The sequence below is a fragment of the Stenella coeruleoalba genome, assembly GCF_951394435.1.
Source record: "Stenella coeruleoalba genome assembly, chromosome: 16".
Classification (NCBI taxonomy): Eukaryota; Metazoa; Chordata; class Mammalia; order Artiodactyla; family Delphinidae; genus Stenella; species Stenella coeruleoalba.
The window spans coordinates 69,139,287-69,163,785 of NC_137162.1; the positions used below are offsets into that span (position 1 = coordinate 69,139,287).

Sequence of the window (24,499 nt, forward strand, 5' to 3'; positions counted from 1 at the left end):
AAGGGAACACTGACCACTGACTATTAATGAACAATGTTACAATATTGCTATTTCGGGGTGATGGGAGAAGGAAAGTTGGACACATGTATGTAAAGTAGCAAAGTTCCCATCTTCTTTCCAGGAATCCAGTAAATAATCCTTAAAATTAATAAACCAAGAAATAGCATGGTAAGCATACAGTTTACAAATATAGGGTGTCTGGGAGAGGCAGGAGCTGAGTGGGTGGGGCGTGGTTGCCTCTGGGAGCAAGAAGCCTTCTGGGGTTGAAGTGGGGCAGAGGATGGCTAATTTTAATTATACTACGCAAAATTTAAAACTATACAATTACAGTGTTACCGTTTTTGAGAAAAAGAAATGTCTGGTACTCATTCTGGGGAACAGTCCAGTGGGTGATAATTTGAGTGACTAAGTAAAATACAGGAAGACTTGGATCCATTTTGCTGTCTTTGTTGGAGATCTCAGGGTGCCTTACCAGGTAGGCTCCTTTTCCACCTTCCTACTGCCCCCCAATCAGCCTACCTGTGATCCTTTCCTGGTTAACGCTACCTGAGCCTTTCATTTGGGATTCTTCCCTCCACCTGGTTCAGGGTCATATGGAAGCAGTGTTTCCAGCTCCACTGATGACGCTGAGGAAAGCAGCTCTAAAACCTCCCTTTCATTGCACTGCAAATTATTGCCAGGAAACAGCAAAAATGATAAATGTGAGAAAATGAAGCTGCAACTTAGAGAGTTCTTACACTCATGGGTAGAGCCTATGGTTCCCAATTCTTGTGTCTGCTCCTAATTCTCTGGCCTAAACTTGATCACTCCATTTTTATTCTGGACAGTCCATTCAGTCAGAGAAAAAAGAAGACCCTGAATGGCACAATTAAGTGTCACAGCAGATGGTTTGCATTTTGGGGGACTCCCCCAAATCAGGGCAACTTATTTAAGTGAAGGCTAGTTCTACAAAAGAATGATTCTTCTCTCTCCAGACTAAAAAATGATCTTTAGAGTTCTGGGTTTATTTTGAACATATCCTCCTCCAGTTTCTTTCTTCCCCTCTACTCAACTCCCCTCCAAAAAAGGAAAAAGAAAGGTTGTTAACCTCTCCAGATCCGTGAAAAGACAACAGCAAAGGCATACTTGGAAATTCATGTCCAGCTCTGCACCTGTATTTTGGAGACTTCCAAAATAAAGCCAGGTTAGAGCTGTATTGTCAGTCCAGGGAGGAAATCTGTAAAAGAGGTTTTAGCATATCCTGGTCCTCATCATGCACCAACAGCCTTTTCCTTTCAAAAGTCGCTCTCAATACTAAGTGTCTGCTGAGAAAAGCAGACGATTTTCTTTTCCTTTTCCCTCTCCCTCTTCCTTCTGCTAGCATCAACACAGCTCTAAGCCCCGCTCTGGGGCATTTGAGTCTACAAAGGACCTTTGTCTCAGAGCAGTCAGAAATGGGGCCCTCTGATAGGCTAGCTTGTTATTGATTGAAAACCCCAGGCACTCAGGTGGCCAAATTTCTTTATCTGCGTTTTTCATAGCCAACAATCAGTGATAAATGGGACGTAAATATTCAGCAGTAACTAATAAAAGCCTACACTTCTTTCTCAGTCTTTGGGAACCTCCATTTCTTAATGGCATTCACTTTTATCTCAGAGAGGTACCAAGAGTTTAGGCACCAAACTATTATTGGGGCTCAGGTCTTACCCAGGGGCGTTTCTCTGGCTCTGGTGTGTCACCCTGTGCCTCTCCTACTCGCACATGGAAGTCTGATGGGATCAGGACATAGTTTTCTCATCTGTCCTGAGATGACAAGCATTTTTGCTTTGTTTTGTATTGTGATTCTGTAGCAGAGTGAACGAAGGAAGTAGAGTAAATAGTCCCAGCAGAACAGTCAGCCTGCCAGAGGCCTGCACCCTGCAAAAGGGAGTGAACGTGTAGGGGAGGGGGTAGCAGAAGAGGCAAGATGTCCTGGCTAGTTAGGCAGATGCTTCCTTCTTATATCTTTCTCATCTTTTGAGGCGGGTTCTGGCAGCACCCAGAGCAGAGTAGTGGGAAGAGGGGCACTTATAGAAATATCCTCGCTGATTTCTGGGTACCACATATCCAGTCATTGTGCATGCCCGTGGAGGAGGCCTAATGATGAAGCTTCAGCGACTGGAATGAAATGCAGCCTGGGCCCTGGCCGCCACCCTGCCATGAAGGGAGGGAACAAGGCAGAGAGAAAGGGAATCTCCCCAGCAGAGCTTCTTCCAAAATATGGATCTGCAGAAAGAGTACCTCTCTGGTTTTCTCCCTGTACCATTCAATAGTTAGGCCTTTTCCAGCTGGGCTGACACTTCTTCAATGTGCTCTGAGACCATCTGATGATGACAAGTTCATTTTAACCTGAGTCTGAGGAGAGGAATCATTCACATACAACAGTCCTTCAGTATCATGTTTTCCTTGTCTTGGCCGATTATCACATGGCTTCTCTCTTTTCTGACCATATTTAGAGCCCTTCAAGGTGGGGCCCATAAGATGCTGGTTTTGGATGGACTTTACTGTGACCTCCTGGGGGTATTCTGAATGAGCTAATATGTATAAGTCAATGGGTCCAGTTTCTGGGATACAATGAGGAATAAATGAAATTGTAGCTACTTATTATGATCACTATTATTTATGTGCTAAATATATGCTTTTGGGGTGGATGGACAGACAGATGGATAAATGGAGGGGGCATCGTTCTCTGTGGCTTCAGCAAGCAGACATTGCTATGAATTACAAAAGTATTTCCCCAAGGATCTGGTCAGCCAGGTCTCCAAACTGGAACTGGAAGCTGGGGATTTCCACATTTTTAAAGCTCTACCTCCACTCTCAGTTTTGTTCCAATCTTCACTGGGATACTTGAGGTTTAGTTTAAGAGCTGATACTTGACTCTCCCTGACTCTCTTTTCTAGAGTGAAAGCCCAACTTTTGCTGATAGAAAAGACTATTGCCAATAGCAATATTATTTCTGGATGGATAATCCTTATCTTGATGGCTGATTTCTAACAGAGAAGAGAAAATAAAAGAACACCATTTCCACACCACGCAGTAGAGAAATAAACAAAAAGGTGACTAGTCGCTACAATGGCGGAGTGCTTTTGCACGCTCAATTACCTGCCTGAGCTGTTGGCCTGCTTCCTGGCTGCTTTTCTTTGCATTGCTTGACCTTTAGACTAATGCCATTAAAATACATACCTGGCACCACATAAATGGTTTTCAATGGCCTGGCTGCGTAGGGAAAGCTCATTGACGTGCAGTGTATAGTTACTTATGCATGGGAAAAAAAGAGATTAAGAGTACTTTTTGACATCAGCTTGCTAGGATCACATTTTGTTATGGCCCCTCTATAGATCAGTGACCTCCCTATGGATTGCTGGCCTCAAATGACATTAGAGCATCTGGCATTTCCTTCTCTAGCTACCAGGTAAGGAAGTGTATCCATGGCTGAGAAGTTCTCTGCTCTGGTTTCAGTCCTGAGCTAGTTGCCAAGTCACTGGTTGGCGGAGAGAATGGCATTATGTTCTTCCACACTTCTGTGCTTGTCTGGATTCATCTGTGTCTTTCATCAAAATCTTGGTTTCATTTGGATCTAGACACCAGAGTTGCTCTAAGTGCTCAGAGTTCTTTTTCACCCCCTTATCCTGTCCTACCATTCTCTCCCTAGAAAGGGAAACAAGACTATAAACCTGATATGGATTCTGACTCTAAAGCATCGGGGAGAGGCTCCAAATGGTTAACAATGCCCCTGTGGGTCAAGCTGTAGCATTTTGGTATTCACAATCATTCTTTCATAGAACTAGCCTTCATCCATTCATGTACACTTTAAACAAGTTCACCTCATTTATTTGTTTTCATTTATGTCAAATAAAAAGAGAAAACAAATGAATCCAAGACATGTCTTTGCTCCCAGAGGAGACAGATCATTATAAGATATAACATAAAGAGCATGAGAAAGACAGAAAGAACACGACTGTGGAGAGCTGGAAAGATGACGTTTGAACTGGGTTCTGAAGCAAAGGAAAGAGTGTGATGCATAGGCATGGTGGAGAAGGGCATCTGCCCTAAAAGAAACGTGTCTGTCAACATGACTTTAGAGAACCACTTCCTGCAAGTCAGGGTTTATTTTTTTTCCAGAGAAAGGGGAACCTGTGAACCTCAGAAAGTATTTACTGTGTTTACCTCATACAGAACTGACTTCAGAGTCATTTCACAACTCTTTCATCTGGAAACAGACATGTGACTGTGCCAGACACGTGGAAATACCAGGTAGTTCCCCTCTCATTTTCAGTATCAGCCATCCAAGTGGCCAGAACATCCTGCCTATGCAAACCTATCTTCAGTCTAACTACAGATGAAAATATATACACATTATACATTCGCAAAATGTACACAAACACACAAATATATATTATAAAATAGCTGACATAGAGACATAAAAGTAGGTATATTTGTGAATTTATCACATATTATAGTACATTATATTTACATTATGTATCGTGCATTACTGTTTAGAGTGTGTGTGTGCGTGTATACATATATATATATATGTATACACGCACACACACACACATGTTATATAACCAGCAGTTTTCCGTCCCTTTCCTGTTACGGCTACACCATATTTTCCTCACCATACTTAGAGCATTATTATCATTAGTGCTGATTATCTGTATGTGCTCTGTTTTCCCTTAGGATCCATTTCCCCTCCCTGTGGACCGCGTTATCCATGCCCCTTTGCTGACTGGCTTACATTGGGCTCAGCAATAGAAGGCACTGCAGGGACCCTGGAGAGCTGGAGAAAGAGGTCTCAGGATGTGTCTTTCCTGCTCCTTGGCAACTTCTTTCCTCCACAGCTCCCGCTTCTGTCCTGAACACCAGCAGCGCTGCCCCCTCTCCCCACCCCTCAGCCCTAGTCCCAGCAGAACTGCCTCCATTCTTTCTACTCCCTGGTAGCCTCAACATCCCTCGTGTATTCTTTCCCTTAACCCTGCCCTCAACTCTGTATATATTTCTGTCATGCAAGTCTCTTCATGTGAATTATCGTGGGGTGAACTGTTTGTTTAAAAAAATTAATGGCAAAATGGAGTGGGAAAGTCCAGAGTGTCCAGATACCCTTTTCTTTTTCTATGTATAAACTTACTGGGCAATTATGCTTTGAAGAAAGTTGAGCTGTTATTCAGAGTTTGATCTTATTTCTTCTACTGTTCAATAGAATTAAGTTGCTTAAGAGATGCTGTATTATTGCAACTCGATACCTTGAAACCAAATTTCTAACCTATACTTGGACTTTATGGAGATTTTGCATGTCTTCACCTCAATAGCAATCCCAACTCTGGTTTTATCTATCTATCATAAGATAGATGAATAATAAAGTGGGTAAGAGAGATCATATCTTCATTCTTGCAGTTTTCTGATTCTACAAGGCTGTTTGCAGCATAAGCAAATCTATGGAAGCCATTCTGTCTAACCTCATACCATTAGGTAAAGATGGATCTCACACTGGGGAACATCTTGTTGCCAATAGGCCAGGATACCTCTAGTGCTCCAAGATGCATTTGTTCATCTGTTCCAGAGCCTTGCTCTGCTAGGTGCTAGGGCAGTAATTATCGGAAATGGAGAAGGCTCATCTCTGTGAGGCTCCATACTCACCTCCTGCTATTCTCTGCCTTGCTCACTAGGTTCCGGCCACATTGTCCTTTCTGATCTCTTTCATGCCAGAAGGCCCATCTCAGGCCTTTATGTAGCTATTGGCTCTGCCTGGAATACTCTTCCCTCCAATTTTTGCTTGGCAAACTCCTCCAATCCTCCAAGTCTATGGGACTTATGAGATTTATGAGACTAAGTCTGATTGCTTTTATAGTGACTATTCTATTCCTTCATAGCACAATTGTAATTAAAATGTTTAAATGTTAAAATATTTCTTTAATGTATATATTCCCTGTATGATTGTAAGCTTCATGAAATCAGTGATTATGTTAGTTTTGTTCACCTCAGTTTCTCTAAAGCCTAGCCCAGGGCTTAGTACACATACCAAGTAGGTGCATAACAAACTTAGTTGAAGGTTGAATGAATTAATTCATTTGAGGAACTTACAATCATGACAAGCAGTCAAACCATGTGCAGAATGAATAAATGAATGAGTGAATGAACAAATTTATTACTAAGACATTCAAATGTTGGTGTAAAAACTCACATCATTGGCAATTTCAGATTAGAGAGATTGTGATGGTGCTTACGGAGGTATCTGCACTTAGTTCCCCTAAGTATATTCATGGCTATCTGACCATACATCTGTTCAGAAAACACAGTCCCAGCTTTTACTCCTCTTTATATATCCCTGTTATAGAAAACACTCAGAAATTGTTTGATTGTTAAATTGAAAGAACCACATGACGCCTTAAGAAGCAGTGTCACCCCCCCTCCACCCCCTGGGGTTCTCTGATTCAATTAGGAAAACTATATTTATGTCTTGGACCAGCTTTGTTTTCCTCCAGATGTCCTGGCAGCTGGGGAAGTTGGAAAATAAAAAATAATACCTATCCATAAAGAATAATGGAAACTGAGGTTTGAGATGAGGAAGGAATTCAATGAATGAAACCAGAACCATTAAACCTGAGGTGCCTGCCCTCCTGCTTGTTGCATCATTGTGTCAACACACAGCAATTCCTCTCCTTGACAACAAGGCATCACAATATCTATCTTTCATGCTGAAAAACAGCAGCTGTAGCACAACCTGAGAACACCACCGCTTCTGTTATCAAGAGCCCAGTTTTAAGGAGCTCTAATCACTTCAAAGATAGCATCTCCTCAAAGTTCAGAATATCCCTCAGAGGGAAGGAGGAGGCTTGTATTGTTAAAGGCTCTATTTTGCATACAGTAAAAACAAGGCAAGCTGAGGTAAATGATTTGTCCTTGGTCAGGTGTGAGTCAGAGACTGAGCCACCAGGAAAAGCGTCTTCATTCCTAGGCCATTGTTCTATCCTCCTGATGCTGTCTTTGGAGTTTCTGAAGGCTACAGAAGTTGCTTGATCCAGAAATGTTTACAATGGGGAGAATATAGGGCTGGCCAAAAAGTTCGTTCGGGTCTTTCCAGAAGACCCAAATGAACTTTTTGGCCAATCCGATACATTGTATTCTGGGTTAGGTGCCATATAACTGATGTAGAAACAGAAATATGAATACGGAACTCTACCTGCCATTCTTGTAACTGGTGGGGGAAAACTATGGGGGCAGGGGAAGAGGGGAATGCCAGGTGGGCTATTTTTACTTCCCAAAATATAAATGTTGGCCAGTGACCCAGACTGTTCACATGTGACAAGTGTAAGGGGAGCTGCACATCTGTAGTTGTGTTTGCATCCCTCAGTAACTGGTATCTTTGCAGGACCTGTGTAAGCCAGGCACTCCGCTAGTCACTCAGGCTATGGTGTTGAATAATAGGCACTGTCCCTGCCTTCACGGGGCATCTACTCTAATGAGATCACACACATTAAACAGGGAAAGAAACTAGTAAGAACTGTCATGATGGATCAGTCGTTTTCTTTTAAGCAGGCTGGACCCATTTATTAGAAAAGTTCCTTGCCTTTTTTATGCTCTACCTCTCAGAAGGTGAGGTAGAGAATAAAAGACCCACTGCAATATAACCTCAAAATATCTTCCATCTCCAACAGTCCCATCCCCTCCTCCCACACACTGTACTCCAGCCCCACTCAACTCTGACCACCATTCCTGGCCTGCTCATGTTTATGTTTCTGTGGCTTTGCTGAAATGAGCTGAGAGACCCTTGTTTTCTCAGTTGACAGATCTTAGACTGGAAGTGAGGGTGTGGAGAGGATGAAGTGTCAGGGGTGAGGGTGGGAGCCATTCTGAGGGAGGGATCAGGCCACTGAAATGCCCGGCTGTGACCACAGGGGCTGTTAAGTGAAGAGGGTGGGAGAAAGGCTATTGTGATGCCTATTACTGTGGTTAAGGTCTTTGTCTGACATTTTAGTTACTGCAGTAGAAAGAGGACTGGGTTAGGAGACTGGGTGGCTGGGCTGTAGTCTAGCCTAGATCTTGGGTGAACTCATAGACGTCTGTAACCTCAATTTTCTCTTTGGTCACTTACGCAGTAAGATTAGGTGTTCTTTGAGGGCTTCAGAGTAAGACCGTACCTATCATTCTTCAACCTGATTTTACGTGTATAAAGTGTGTGTGTGTGTGTGTGTGTGTGTGTGTGTGTGTGTGTGTGTGTGTGTGTGTGTAGGAGCACAGGGTGGTAGGATAGGGGACCGTGGTTTTTAAAATTGAACCAGGCTTTGGGAACTACTGGTTTCTTCCAGCTATGCTTAAAACCAGTGCTAAGGTAGAGTTCTATATTCATATTTCTGTTTCTCCATCAGTTATATGGCACCCAACCCAGAATAAAATGTACTTTCTCCATTGTATATAGTTCTGGGTCAAACAGCTTCTATGGTCTTCCCAAACCCTAAAGACCTTTCTCTGCTCCTTCCTTCCTGATCCCCAATTCTACCTGGGAGGCAATGCCACAATGTGCTCAATCCCCCAAGAGGCCTAAGTGGCTGTCCTCTAAGGAATGTCCAAATCTCCCATCCTCCTGGACATGGTACAGAGAGCCCCATCAGCTTCTCCAATGTAAGACATCACAGGCTTTGAGGTCACTTAATCAGACCTTGATTTTACTCTTTGCTCATTTCTGAGGGAGGGAGTCAATTTCCTGGGCTTTTACAGTTTTCAGGCACAGACATATTGAGTCTTCAGTTCTGTTCCTAAGACACAAGACTATTTCACAACACTAGTGGCCCAGCACAGTATGACTTCTAAAAAGGTCAAAAGAGACAAAAGAGACATACTGCACACTTGCCAAGACCAGATCCTTACGGCCAGTTGAGTAAGAGTCTCTCTTAGTGACTCCTCTGAACAAATGCTTGGGGGTTTCAAATCAATGGGAGGAGTTCTACAGAAACTGTATCGCAGCCAACGTTTACCTGTTTTCAGGTATTTAAAATCTGCTCTTTCCAAATAGAGCAGATCTTTCCAGTTATACCAGTTATTTCTTTTAACCATTTTAAAAGCTACATCCTCAGTAGTAGATCTGAACCAGGCAGAAAAGGTCTATCAAAAATAACTTACTGTCCAGTAAATGATGAGATAGGGTTTAAGCTATAGACGTTCCCAACTACAGAGTCCCAGAAACCACGTCATCCTTCTCTGGGCGCTGCCAGGGTCATTTCCCGAGCCAGGAAAGGAATGACTCAGAAATGTGCTGGTTTCGGTAGCATACATCTTACCTTCAGGCTCAGAAAGCTAAATCTCATCTCAATAATGTTGTTCACTTTGTTTTGTTTTTGTAGGCAGGGAGAGTAGGGTTAGGGGAATGGCACCTTTTACCATCTGTTAGGCTGCACCCCACAGGCCTACAAGCCCTGTACTTGCCCAATCTCAAGACCAAGGAAAGAGCCCAGAGTCAGCAACAGAGACATCAGTAGTTTAATGCCTAGGGGGATCATACACATCTGAAGCAAGATCCTAGAGAGACACCCCACCATGTGTGGCAGGCAGTGGGCAGGACATGGTTACCAAAATCTGGAGAGACTATTTTAGATAGACATTCCCAAAATATAATTATTCCTATAGAGTTTACCTAAAGGCTCTTATCTCATTTACACTTATTTAAAGTTTCATCATATCAAGTTATTTTCCTTGCTGACAAATTTGCAACAGATATAATAAGGTCTTATTTAGTCTCTAGTAAACCTAGGTGCAACAGAAGTATTATACTTAACATTGATAACTCTAAAGACGTGTCTATATTAATCAAAGCAATAAGCTTCAATACCAGATATCGATTTAGTCCTATTTTCCAGATCACGTGAACCTGAAATTCATTCTGGAGTTTCTTTTTTTTTTGCGGTACGCGGGCCTCTCACTGTTGTGGCCTCTCCCGTTGCGGACCACAGGCTCCGGACGCGCAGGCTCAGCGGCCATGGCTCACGGGCCCAGCCGCTCCGCGGCATGTGGGATCCTCCCAGACCGGGGCACGAACCTGTGTCCCCTGCATGGCAGGACTCCCAACCACTGCGCCACCAGGGAAGCCCTGAGTTTCTTTTATATATATTTTTTTAAATTTATTTATTTTTGGCTGCGTTGGGTCTTCATTGCTGTGCGCGGGCTTCCTCTAGTTGAGGCAAGCCGGGGCTACTCTGTTGCAGTGCGTGGGTTTCTCATTGCAGTGGCTTCTCTTGCGGAGCACAGGCTCTAGAGCGCGCGGGCTTCAGTAGTTGTGGCTCGCGGGCTCTAGAGCGAAGGCTCAGTAGTTGTGGTGCACGGGCTTAGTTGCTCTACGGTATGTGGGATCTTCCTGGACCAGGGCTCGAACCCATGTCCCCTGTATTGGCAGGCAGATTCTTAACCACTGTGCCACCAGGGAAGCCCCTTTCTTTTATATCTGAGTGCTTAATTTCTATTAAGCCAATTAAACAGAACTCATCCACAAACCAATCTTGGAAATGCCATTTTGAGGCAGAGACACCTCATATTCATAAGGTACACATAGACATACATATATCTTGACGCAGAGATCTCAAAGTTTTCCTACGAGGGTTTAAAAAGGCCTCTTTTTCTTTTTTTCTTCACTCTCAGGGATCACAGGTGATTCAAGTTCCCAAGAGCCCAGGTAGTTCATTTACATCTCAAAGGCACAGGAAGAGAAATACCAATTCCTTCTAGAAAGCTAGCTTCCTCTAAGGGTATATGCTAAAACCAGTTTTAGAATGTCAAGAGTCCCATCTTGGACATTTCCAGGAATTTTTTTCACTTTCTAAACAGCCAATACTGTTTAAACGAATAACAGTAACAGACAATACATATCGTTCACTTCCATTCACATGCCTCACTTTCTGAAGAACATGAATCACCGTTCAAGTTACTGGGACCCCCTAATGAGGGTTGGCACCAGGAACAGAGAACAGAATTTGGACTCAGGTACTGAGACACTCAGACGCACACCCAAGATAAAACCCAAACCTATTCCAAAAGGCTCACTTTGATGCAATAGCAGAACCATTAGGAGCCACTGTTCTCTTACACATCGTCCATGGTTTGCTCACAAGGACTAATCGCAGCCCCTTCATTGGCAGGCAAGTGGCCATTAACCAAGAGAGCCAGGAAAGCGCCTCACTCTCATAGATGGTCCCACAGAAGCGCTGCCAGGGGGATGGGTGGCCACAGAGGCCACCTTTGACACTTCCTGGCCAGTTAACATCATGTCTTCCCTGATGCCTGGGCACCTAACCTCCGCCTCAGCTGTTAGCTCAGCGTCTGTGGCCTTTCTTAATACGAAAAGCAACGGCCAGCCCACAGCTGCGGCCACCGCCTCAAGGTCTCACCTCATTTTCCCACTGTAATGGCGGCCAACATCTCCACCACAGCCTCAGGGCCGTCCGTGAGTTCTCCGCACTCTCCTGGTGGTCCCCACTCCTCAAGGACAGACACCACGGGGCACCACATACTAGGGGCGGCCACCCCAGGATCTGCCCTGCAACTTTCAGGCCCCACGTGTTAGCGGAGGCCCTGCACCTTCCCACTCCCGCCCTCACTTCCCGGCATCTCGGCGCTCGCGGGAGTTTCCTCCGTCTCCGGGCGGCTCCGCCAATTGCTGGGCTGCACCCCGCAGGCCTGCAAGCCCTGTACTTACCCAGCCTTGAGACCGAAGAGAGAGTCCGGAGTCAGCGACAGAGACAGTCTTGGTTTCATGGGTGCGTGGGGGGAGCTCACCCGTCTGAAGCAAGGTGTCGTCTGGAGCGACGACACCCGTGTGGGGCAGAGGGCAGGCAAGACGTGGCCGCCATCTTTGCTCCCGGTGCGGGGTGGGAGGGAGGAACACCGGTTACAGGGGGAACTGACATCCGATTGGCTCATTGGTTACCAGGGAAACTGGCGGGGTGGGCGTGCACGCCCCTCGTCACCCCTTTGATAAGTTACAGGTGGAGATGTTTTGCTCTCTAGATGAGAACAGTCTCTAGCTGGGGGTGGGGCAAGTACATAGGAAGGTCAGTCATGGGAGCAGGTGTAGGTGAAGCAGGCACTGGTGGAGCAGAGGATGTACAGAGAGCAAGAGAAGAGTCATCTTGAGTGGCCTGACCATACACCATCAAAGAGGGCTTTGTCCTCTGCATTTGTTCCTAGGTCCCCACCATTGGTTGCCTTGTATAGAAGCCATGACACAGGAGCCAGGCTCCATGGGACCCTGAGTGCCTCACCTTTAAACATAGATTTCTGCTGCTTGTGAACAGATCTGGAATGAAATTTGCTCCAGAAGAAAAGCAAAACTGTTGGTTGATACAAAATTTTGCATTATATGTGGATGGAAATTTATCCATATCACTTCCAACCATTTATTATCATATAGAGTTTTGAGGTCGGGATGCCATTTCTTGCTGTCCAAGAAAGAGTGCAGAGAATAAGGCTCCTTGGCCGGCAGTAGCTAACAAAAAGCATTTTGGTTTTGGATTCTTAATTGTTAGGGTCGAATAAGACAAGGTCGACTTTTTATTAACGTGTCTCTTTTCCTTTAGGAAAAAGTTTTAGAACAGTCTACCCAAAGGTCTTCCTATTGCTGCTTCTAGAGATGACTTGTGTTTGAATTTGGCCAATTAACATGACAATGTCGATGACAGATCCTTTTCCAGGGAAAAGGGTTGTTCTTTGAAAGGCGGTATCTGAAGGTGTTGAGGCTAAGAGGCAGTTTATCCTCTGGGACTATTTGGATTTTATGTTCTTGAGCCAAAAAAACAGTCTTCAGCATTGGCTGACGAAATGGGTTTCAGAACAGGAGTTTCTAAAGCTGCAGTGGAAACTTTAATTATTCAGGTCCTGTCAAAATTCATCTGCTTAATTCAACTGTTTCTGGGTAAGGTACTTTTTATTTTTCCAGCAGTATTACTTGATGGCTCTCTGATAGGAATATGAAATTAGCTTTCTTTATAAGCAAGCTGTTTTCTTTATTTTTCTCAGCATTAGGAGTATTTGTGTTAGGTTGAGGTATCTTCCTAGAGTTTATTTGCTTTATAGATGATTTGGTTGAGACACTTAAGTGACTTTTAGTGCTGAGAGGTGGATGGTGTCATTTAAGGAAATGCTGCCAGAGATTTCAATGTGATAATGACTTAGTGACTGACTTGTGCCCATGACTTATAAGTAAAGCCTTTCTATAATTTTATGGGGAGAAGAGCATCAGAAGTTGCTTTGGTTTGTACAAGACCCAAATATGTGACATATTCATGAGCACGTCTGCGGTCTTGACTGTTTTAGTTTGCCTCATCTGAACACCTGGAAAGCCTATATTAGGCAATATTTACATTTACGATGAGCATTCATGGATTTGCTTTTGGGGAAAGGGTGGGGGAGGGGTTTGAGATGGTTGCTAAATGTATAAACATTGAATGTGCCGGCATCTGGGCTTTTTCGGCTTAAATATCAGACAGTGAGCCTTATGCAAGCAACCGACTTAGTGAAACTATTTGTTAATTTAGGGTGCTTGCCTGGATAATAAGCTACAGGACAGAGACAGGATTTTCAAAATCAGTGATGTCATGTGGGTTTTAAATAGAGATTAAGAAAAATTTACGCTGATGAGTCTCAGTGTTGAGAAAACCTCATTGAAAATATATGTAAGAAAGTGGGGGACTTCCCTGGCGGTCCAGTGGTTAAGACTTCGCCTTCCAATGCAGGAGATGTGGGTTTGATCCCTCCTGGAGAGCTAAGATCCCACATGCCTCAGGCTAAAGAAGCAAAACATAAAACAGAAGCAATATTGTAACAAATTCAATAAAGAGTTAAAAAAAAAAGGAAAAAAGTGGGCTTGTTAGTGATGATAGACATCTCTTTGGGGTCTGCAGCCAAAAGGGCTTTCAAAAACAAGCTCCTCTTGACCAATTCAAATAAAGAACTCTACTAATTCCAGTAGGTCTTCAAACCAAGAATGGGTCATGGCAAGTTTGGGAAAACAGCTCTCTGGGACCTTGGAACTGGGGAGGAAAATAAAAATATTTTGCAGGGCTACTTCTGGATAATGAACATTGCCATGATAGAGTCATTGCACCATGTGAAAGCCTTGCTTATCTGGGCCTGGCCGAGGATGGTTTTCAGTTAACTAAGAGTACCTCTTGCTTTTCCATTTTCCCAGCTTTTCAAACCCTGACTCACGTCACTCCCAGGGGGTCAGTATATGCAGGGAGAGCTTGGTGGCCAGACTCACCCTGCACTTTCCGCTTTTTCCTGCGGTCTGGAGGCTGCATCTGCTGTTGTGTTTACCTGCTTTGGAGGCTTGCAGGATGCATGACTGCCTCTTGTTACAAAGCTCTGATTCCTTCCTCACCAGACAGGGTTTAGGGCTTCTTCAGCCCTACTAGACACACCTTGGAGACTATTGTAGTTCTCCACCTACCTCTTCACTTTAAGTCTTTAGGTCTTTAAAGAGAACAGAAAATAACCTGATTATTTTCTTCTGGGAACAACTCTGGTTTTACTTTGAGATGTTGGGCAACTGAGTTAATCTTTCTGTGCCTGAATTCTGCTTATCTGTTGTTCTCATCTCAAGGGCACACAGCCTCCTTTGAATTGTTTCTGGATCCAGTGCGCATGTTAATAACTTACGGCGCTTTACTAAGAATTCATACTCTTGGGCTCCACTCAGATTCTGTGATGGGGCCCAAAGTACCTACATGTTAAACAGCCTTCTTTGGTGATTCTGATGCTTATGGTCTGAGGACAAAGTCTGAGAGACATTAATGCTTTAGAACTTTAATGTGGAAAGAACTCAGTGAGTTACTGAGTCCAAACTTCCTTATTTTACAAATGAAGAAATTGAGGTTAAATAGGATGATCAGCCTGCAGCTAATCGGTGACAACATATCTGAGACTAGAAACTAGGTCTCCTAACTTTTAGTTTGTGAGGCTACAAGTCATAAGGTGAGACATAACATAGAAGTAAAACAGCTCAGAGTTTGTGGGATTGAGCAATGTGGCTGCCTCTAACATGTAAATTTGAGGATGTTACTGAAATGCAGCAATATGAGGCCTATAGATTCTTTCCTGAATTATCTGGAAGGGTCTTTGTGGAGGTTATCAAGTCTAAACATGCATTCAGTTCTTAAAATACTCACTATGATCTCCCTACCAAGTGGGCATCCATTTGGTTGAAGACTTGCTTGATTGAAGACTTCTTGGGATGGGTATGCTTGCAACCATCCTGAGCCCCTCTGCTCATCCATTTTCTAACAGCTCAGATCCCATTACAATTACTTTTATATTGAACTGGAAATCTCTCCTCCCCACCTTTAGCTTCTACTGCTGAGGCTGGTCCTACTTTCAAGAGAGATTCAGAACAAGTCTAATTTGACTTCCCCATGACAACAATCATGCCCTCTACCTAAACCTTTCTTGTTTAGGCTAAACAGCCCGAGGGCCTCTCCCGTTGCGGAGCGGAGGCTCCGGATGCTCACGGGCCCAGCCGCTCCACGGCATGTGGGATCCTCCTGGACCAGGCCACGCACCCGCGTCCCCTGCATCAGCAGGCGGACTCTCAACCACTGCACCACCAGGGAAGCCCCTTTGCCATTCTTTGTATAACTTGGCTTTCAATACTCTTCATTCTGATTCTTTTCTTCTAAATGCAATGCAATCTGTTTGGTCATCTTTTGTATTAAAATATAATACCTGGAATAGTCACAGTACTCGGTGTAGTTTGACCAGCTCAGAACTCATTACTTTTAGATACTTTGCTCCTAACTATAAAGACTGAAAACTGATCTTTTGGGATGGCCCAGTTACATTCAACTCACAGTCAATTAAAAATCCCAAGTTTTTTTCACATGTGCTGCTAGAATCATATGTCCTCACATAGTTTGTATGGGTGATTTTTTTTTACACCCATGTGTTTTACTTTATATTTATCCCAGTTGAAATTAATTTTATTGGACTCACCTCATTGTCTTAGATTATTGCCACCTTTATTGGGTCCTGATTTTGTCATTAATCCAAGACTATTTGATTTTGTTCAATCATTCATTCCACAAATATTTATTGAAAACCTACTCTATGCCAATCATGATGCTGGATGTTATGACCAAAATAGACATATCCCTTCCTTCATGGAGTTTATAATTTAATTAAGTATGTAAACTGGTCACCAAAAACATGTGCCTTAAGTGCCGGGTTGAGGGTGTTACAGCACTCTGGGGGCACACGTGCAGGTGGAGAGAGGTCAAGGGTGAACATGTAGTCCAGTCTTGGTGGGCAATGTTTAGGGGAAGCTTCCTTGTGGAAGTGACCTTGAAGCTGAGCAGTGAAAGACATGGCATTAGAGAAATAAGAGTGTTCCAGCCTGCTTATGCTTACCAGGAGGGAGGGGGAGGGAGGGATAAACTGGGAGATTGGGATTGATGTATACACATTACTATATATAAAATAGATAACTAATAAGAACCAACTGTATAGCACAGGGAACTCTACTTAATACTCTGTAATGGCCTATATGGGAAAAGAATCTAAAAAAGGGTGAATATATGTATATGTATAACTGATACATTTTGTTGTGTACCTGAAACTAACCCAACATTGTAAATCAACTATACTCCAATAAAATTTTTTTTTAAACTTAAGAAAAAAGAGTGTTCCAGCCTGGGAAATCACATGAGTCAAGGACCAGAGACAAAAGAAAGCAAGGCTTGGGGTGTGGGTGGTGCGTACTTGTGGATAAGACTGGCAGAGGCAGGTACCGGGAGAAGGGTAATGGGAGTGCCTGTGGGATTTTAGAATGTGTGGGTTGTTGGTAAAAATGTTGGTCAGCGGTGTCTGAGACGGACACCAATCCATGAATGGGCCAGTTTTGGAGAAGATAGTTTCCTACACCTCCAGTCACCACATTTTCCACCCTGTCCACCAAAATATCCTGAGAGATAGTGGCCAAATATCTTGTTGAAAATCAGACACACCATGTTCCCTGATTGAGCAGACTAATAACCTTATTAAAAAAGAAAATGTGGTTGGCCTTCGTCTGGCCTAACTTGGCCCTTGTGAACCTGTGCCAACTACCTGTGACTGATTTCTTGTCCACACGACTCTGCCTGAGATGGTCCCTAGGGAAGGAATCAGGGAAAAGCCTCTTGGAAGATTGACATCCTAAAACGTAATGTTCAGTAATTGTGAAATGTGACACAGAAAAGATTTTCTCTTGCTTGGGAGATGTCAGCTGGGTTAAAAGGAGCCCTCATGAGGCACTGTCTGGCTGTTCCAGCAGAGTGGCTAAGAGCCAGGCCTGGGAGTCAGATTACCTGGGTGCAAACCCTGCCTTTCTGTTACCATCTGTGCAACTTTGGGCAAAAGCTTGACTTTCCTCAACTGCTAAAGGGATACCAAATGCCTACCTCACAGGGCAATATGTACTTGCAGTAAATGAAATAATGCATGCCCAGTGCCTGGTACATAGTAAGCATTTGATAAGTGTTACTGATTATTTTTCTAGAACAAATAGTATTCATCACAAAGACTCTTGTGCCTTCTAATTTCTTGCCCTCGTGTGGTCTTGTCATTTTCTCTCATACTTAGTGGAGCAGCTCCCCCTCTTTTTTTCTGTTACAGCAACTATGAAGTGCAAAAGGAATAAAGTATCTGGAAGCAGCATTATGAATTCTTTTGATTCAAGTGATACTTCTTTTTCCTCCCATTTTTGGGGGGCCTGGAGCCAGCTAGCCAGGCTGATGTGAAGAGATACTTGTGGTGTGGTGAGTTGGGTGTGGAGGGTACAGGGCTCCGTGCCTGCAAAGTCACCCCACCCCCACCCCCAAGTCTGCAGTGAAGGCCGTGGGTGGGCCTCTGACAGGAGGTATTCTTTCTCAGTGCTGTACGTGACATCCCCGTCAAACGGGCAGCGTGAGTCTTTGTGATTTTGCAACGTTGCATTGTTACTTAGCACTTTAGATTAACAACCGTCCAGAGCTGATGGGGCAGCTGTTCAGAAAGAGATGCTATTTTGTCAGCTTGTGTAAGTCACCAATGAACCAAAATTTGCACTTCATTTGTAAATTAGAAAAGTAGAATGAGTCTCTGAGCCCTCGGAATTTCGAAATCTTCCGTACCATTCCAGCCATTCATCGTATACCATGATATCTAAAATTCCGATTGGTAATCCAGGGTAACTGGAGATACCCATTGGATTTTCCTGCATGTTTGGATCATTAGCTCAGATGGGAGCTAAGGCCAAGATTTGCCTTCAAGACATTTTATGAGCTTTCTGAAGGTTTCTAGCAACCGGCCATGTATTAACCTTCATTTGTACCTTTCCTCTGTTTGTAAGCGTTCTCCTGGGAGACGGAGTGGTCAAGATATTGTCCGCCTCTGTCCCCATTCTCCTGTCTGAAACAAGGTGAGCCTGTTTCAGGAAGAGAACGTGGAGATGGTGCGTTGTTAATGAGAATGGCGTGCCCTCTGCAGCCTCCTCAGGCGTGGAGCTGGGCCGCAAGATGGGAACACCTGCTCTTACGTGCTGTATGTTTCAACCCACTGAAAGATCTTAGTGCAAAATCAAGCATGGAGTGATGTTCTGTGGTTTTCAAAGAGGTTCCTAGAAGGTTTGAGTTGCATAGGCCAAGAACAAACTCATTCATCTGTGACAGATATAACCAGACTCCAACGTCTGGTCAGGGAAAACATGTTTTACAGAACCCAAGAGGGTTGGGATCCTCATTTAGAACATTTATAACATTAGTCTGGCCCCAAATCCAGCTGACCTCACAACTGTGAAGCCGGTAAGTGTGTTTGGGTCTGTGTATTTATGCAATCGAGTGAAATCAAGTTTGTTCTCTAGAAAAACTGCAGATCAACTCTTTGCATCTCTAGATAATTTCCCCTGTAACTGCCCAATTGTAACCTCATAAAAAAATCGACAACAATTGTCTCCAAGACTAACTTTTCTCAGTTCCTTTGGATAAATCAACTTTCTCTATTAATCAATTAGAGGAATCTCCATTTTTTTAAATATCAAAGAATTGGATTAAAATGGATTGTGCAGGAAATGCTGTCATTAAAAGGGCCAAGAATAAATAAATAAATAAATAAGAGGGCCAAGAAAAGAAGACATGCTTAATTACTGAGTGGGCTATTCATATTTTTTCATATCTATCAGCTCAGTGTGTCCCTAACATGTTTTTAAGATGTACAAAAGGAACACATATTATAGCTCTTTTTTTTTTTTCAAGGAAAGCAAAACAAATGCCAACATAATCCTTGTTTCTGAATACTTCATTTCTCTTTAGTTGAACAAAATAATGCCATTTCTTTTTCCATTCTCTCTTCCAGGGCTACCCTCCACCCAGCCATTGTCTAAAGAGCTTCATTTAAAGGTAAACCCTGCAAGGCCTTGAGAAAAGTTTTGCTACTATGCTATTGTAGTTAATCACAAATGATTACTAGTTCCTGCCTTCTCTGCAGTTAATCATGGATTTCTGGTTTTTCAATCAGGATAAAGAAACTTTAAATGTCTACAGGAGCTCTCAGAGACAAGCAGGCTTACCATATTTTCCTGGGAGCACTCTCTCTTAGGCAGGACCTTTCTGAGTGCCACCTTTAAGCATACCCATTGTTGACCTGAGTGAAAAGTAGACGTAGGGGTATTGGAGTAGGAAGTTAATAGGCATGGTCCAAACCTATTATTTCCAATAAACCTTTATGAGGCCTTTCTTCTGAGTTAAGATATCTGGTGGCTTGAATTTGGTCAGTAGTAGGAAAGGAACTTGCCACGGTGGTGTGAGACATCCTGGTTTTCTAAAGAATACAGACTGGAGAATGACAGCTGGGCTCTAAAACACCCATGCCCTTCCTTCCCGCCATCTCTCCCCTTCCACCTCACCTTTCCCCCTTCTTTCTCTAGCACAGTTTCTCCTCTCCCTCCCCTGTCCATTTCTCTGTCACTGTCTCTCACTTTCTCCTCCTCAATGTTATCTTGACTCTTTTCTCCCAGATCAAAGGTAGAAGTGGGCCATTTGATTAATTGCCCCGCAACAGAACCCTTTGCCTCCTTGACACACAAGCCAAGGAGACAAAGGGCACTCTTTAGAAGCCTGGAGCTGTGTGGGTGCAGGGTGGGGAATTCACAAGCCTGAGAGCACGGAGCCCTCCCAGCAGGGATGTGAAGGTCCCCAGACCCTGCAGAAGAATAAAGTTGCTACTGCTGCACATTATGTTGAGCCATATTTGCATTTGAGGAAAAAGCATACAACCCCAGCATTAAGGCATGTGGACTATATGGAAGTGTGATGTAAAGTCTGGAAAATCTTTAAATTTCCACGTGTGGAAATCAGTACCATTTGGAAATGAAAGGAGGTTAAGTAACGATGACTGACAGTTTAACCTTCTCTACCCTCTATTGTGAAAAGTCCCCAGAATGGCACTGTCCCATCTGGCACCACTAGTCCTGTGTGGCTATTTTCATTTAAATTAATTCAAATGAGATAAAATTTAATATTCAATTCCTCACTCACATTAGCCACATTTGAAGTGTTCACTATCCCTGTGGAGGTAGCAATTGCTCTATTGGACTGTGTCAGTATAGAACACTTCCATCATTGCAGAAAGTTCCCCTGGACAGAACTGCTTCTGGTCCTTTGTTCTTGTAGGCCAGGCAGCTTGGAGAAGGCCATCGAGTGCTTGACAATAGTAAGTTTAGAAGGATTCCAGAACTGGCTGAAAGCAAAGAAAGGAAAGAAAGAAAACAGAATGCCACATTAAAATAAACAGACTTGGAATTGGGTTGATCCAAAGGAGAGACTGTTTGGGAAGGTGTCTGAGAAGTTGAAAACAACTATACAGTAACAGGGGGAATTATGATGGTTATTGTAATTGCTTCCAAGAGAAGAAGAATGCTCCACTGAGGGTGAAAACTTAGCCAATGGCTGTGTGCATTCTCTACTCATCAGAATTAGTATTCAGGGCTCGACCCTCTGAGCCTTGGCTAGGTCTCATTTCCCACTAGAATTTTGCAGGTGAGGAGCCCTGCCTTCTTTGTAAGGCGTACAGCTGCTTTGAGTAAGTGAGATGCGCTTACTTTCCCAAAGGGTTGAAGGTCATCTTCCCCACATCCTAGCAGGGGACCAGAATCACCTGTCACCTTCAGATAGTGAAACTGATAATTAAAGCATAGATCTTCTTTAGCCAAACGAATAATCTTCCTCTTTAATTGAGCATAGATCCCACCTGACCTCGTTCTCAAGTTAACTCATGGTTCAAGCCTGATTTGGAGGTTTGCCAGTCACACAGAAAAGACCCTTGGGCTACTCTGCCCCAGTGTCATGATTGCAAGGACATAGACTGAGATAACTGATTCAAGTCTCCTGGCTTGCAAAGAGGCAGGCTTTTCCCAGGCCAGGTGGCAATGCCATTGAGATCCAGTGTCCCTCAAAGCAAGAACACTGGGTTCTTCAGAGAAGTTAGCTTTGGCTGCTGTACTTTGACTTCCTAAATTCGCTAACAGTCCTGTCCTTCCTCCCCTCCCCCAAGCACTTTCATTACTTATCAACTGCTTTGGTACTGACCCCCTGAGGTTACAAAATTAAATGCATAAGAGGGCTGGGGAATAATCCACCAAACCCTTATCAAGTTCTAAGCACAGGGTTTCCCAGGCAACAGTGACTTTAGGCATTGGTGTCTTGTGTGCTGGATCCCTCTCACTGTTCCTCAGTGCAATGTGTCGGAGGGCACTCTGAGCATCGGATGTTCTGGTGTAAAATCTTACTGTTTGAGGGTAAAAGTTGAGGGGCTCTCACTGCCTGGTTGGACAATGAATGGAGTTTGTGATGAACCCAGGAGAAGCAATCTGAGGTTTAATCAGCACATACATGAGCCTGATTCTTCGCAGGTAATGATTAGAACTTTCCATCAACACATTTGTCACTAATCAACAAATATTTGTTGAGTGCCTCGTCGTCAGATACTGAGGTATAATGAAGGAACTTATGGTCTATTTGCCATGTTTTGGACAGATTGATGATATGTTATGATTCACAAACTCTAGAAGTCTCAAACATTTTGTGTTGAATGTTTTAAAGGTTTTGTGTTTATCATCAAATGTGAAAAAGGATTGTGAAGGATTGTGGAGGGGGAAAGGTCCTTCCTTATCTCTGTTTTCTGGGCTTGGGATGAACTTTGGTAAAAATAGGTAGTTTGGAGGATGGGTCTATGATGAACAAAGTCTGAAAATGAAAATTAAAAGGCTCTTAATTACCTGGCTGTTTCTGCATTGATTCGTTGTTTGTTGAAATAGGAAGGCCATGCCAGCATTTTCTCTCACATTCCTAGGATCTGAATTTACACGTCTGGTGTCTGCTTTCAGAGCACCATCAAAACTTGCTTGTCATTTGCCTTATCACTCCATCGTCAGCAACTGGTATAGTTGGGGGGAGAATAGAGGCTCACAGTCTCTTTTAGAGAGGCAAGGGACCTTTAAAGTCATCTATCTTCACTTTTTTAAGTGAGAAATGTGAGGTCCAGAGAGGTGAAGCACCTCCCCCAATGTGCACCGCTTCTTGGGCCAGAGGCTGGAAGACTAGAATCCTGCTTTCCTGCCTCTCTTACCTGGCTTCTCCACCACCTGGATTTGCCCTGTGATTAAAACCATCCCATTGCTGCTGATCCGTTAAGAAGTGACGGAAAAGGAAATGTTAAGGCAAACCTTTGGATACCTTTTCAGGCAAAAGCAGAGAATCATTTCTAGAATCTGGGACAACAATGCTTCTAAACTGAGCCTTCAAATTTCTGGATTCTAAGTAGTTTCCAAGCTTGATAAAATGGGATCTCCTAGCTTTACCCCCTAAAAGAAAGGCTGCTCCATCAGGAACAATCTGGATAACATACAGTCTAAAGGCATTGCAGCACAGTGATTACAGCATGGATTCCAGAGTCAAACTACTTGGGTTCATAATCCTGGCTTTGACACGTACAGGTTGTATGATCTTGGACAAACCACGTAATTACTCCATGCCTCAGTTTACCCATGTGTAAACTGGGGATAATGATAACAATAGTATATTCCTCAGTTGAACTGATATATTGTAAAGCACTTAGAGTTGTGCCTGGCACGTTATTTAAGCATTAGCTATGTTTATTATTTACTTGGGTAAATGCAATGTACTGTCTCCCCTATTTCCTACATAGAAATATCTTACAAGAAACAAAGCAGGAAAAGCGTAAGAAATCAAGGGGGTGATGTGATTTGAAAGTGCTCCCCCTAATTGGTCTGAACACATCACCAGAAGATTCTACTATGGCCCAAACCAGGGAGTATTAAAGCTACAAGAGGCTTGAGAGGACACCTCACCCATCTTGCTGGTTTAGGAAAGAGCCTGAGGCCCAGAGAAGGACCTACAATATTAACGGTCAGGGCCAAGTGTCTGCTGTCCACCAGCAGCCCAGCCACGGCCACTCTCATCACTCAGCACCTTAAAACAAGACTTCACCTGGAAAAGGGGGCAGTGGTTGGGACACTTAGTGGATCCTAGAAAGGAATATGAATGACTTATTTCAGTTGTTAGAAAGGCTTTCAGCTGAAGAGTGGTTAAATGGAAGGGGGAAAAGGCCTGTGTCTTTCCTGAGTCACACTGTACTTCCCCTCTGGCCCCATTTCTGAGCCTGCTTTCTGGTTCACAGGAGTTCATTTGTGTCTGGTGATGGCAATGATAGAATGTCTGACTCAGGTCCCCACGAAGCATAAACAAAGTCCCTCTTAGTTGAATGGGGTTCCCTCGTCTTTCTTCAAGTGTGCACCCACAAGCTGCAAAGAGAATCAGATGCCCTTAACTTCATCAAGCATCCAGCTGACATCCCAACAGAGCCAAGTTCTTAGCCAAGTTCCCAGTGGGTCATGACCTCACTTTTCAAGACAGTGACATGGACGAGCTGTCCTAATGAGGTGACACATTTTAGTGATTAACTTCATTTGGGTTTGTATTGCCACTTTTATTCTGAAGTAAGTAATACATTCAAAAGATTATATGCCATATATGTGTAATTAAAAGACAAATAATAAAATGAATAACATGTATCGCCCACCCAACTTTTAAATTAGAACACATTAATATTTCCTTATAAGGGCTAGACCAAAAGCTCCTTGAGGTTGTGTGTATATATCTGTACACACACATGTAATTATATATATTTTTTCTTAGTATTTGGCACTATCATATATGTATATATATATTGCATGTGTGCATATGTGTAAATACGTATTTATTTCTACAAAGTAAATTGCTTAAAGAGGTTAAGCAATTTATTTTGTCCAAGGTTACACAGTTATAAGAGGCAGATCTGGATTTGAATCCAGTCCTGTCTTAAAGCCTGAGCACTTAATCACTCTACCCTATTGCCTAATCTTTCATGCCTCTTTGCTGTCCTCTACAACCTTTAGTAGAGTGTTGAGTGCATGACTGGCATTTCAATAAGAACCAAA

General features: G+C 43.4%; 1 long non-coding RNA gene across 1 annotated transcript in view; it reads right to left on the reverse strand.

The window, feature by feature from the left end:
• LOC307175542 overlaps positions 1-11,857 on the reverse strand; it is a 96,576-nt gene extending 84,719 nt beyond the window's left edge. Inside the window, exon 1 of the long non-coding RNA XR_013824350.1 lies at positions 11,699-11,857. This is a non-coding gene — a long non-coding RNA (uncharacterized lncRNA). The remainder of the gene's footprint in view (positions 1-11,698) is intronic.
• Between the last annotated feature and the right edge of the window lie 12,642 nt (positions 11,858-24,499).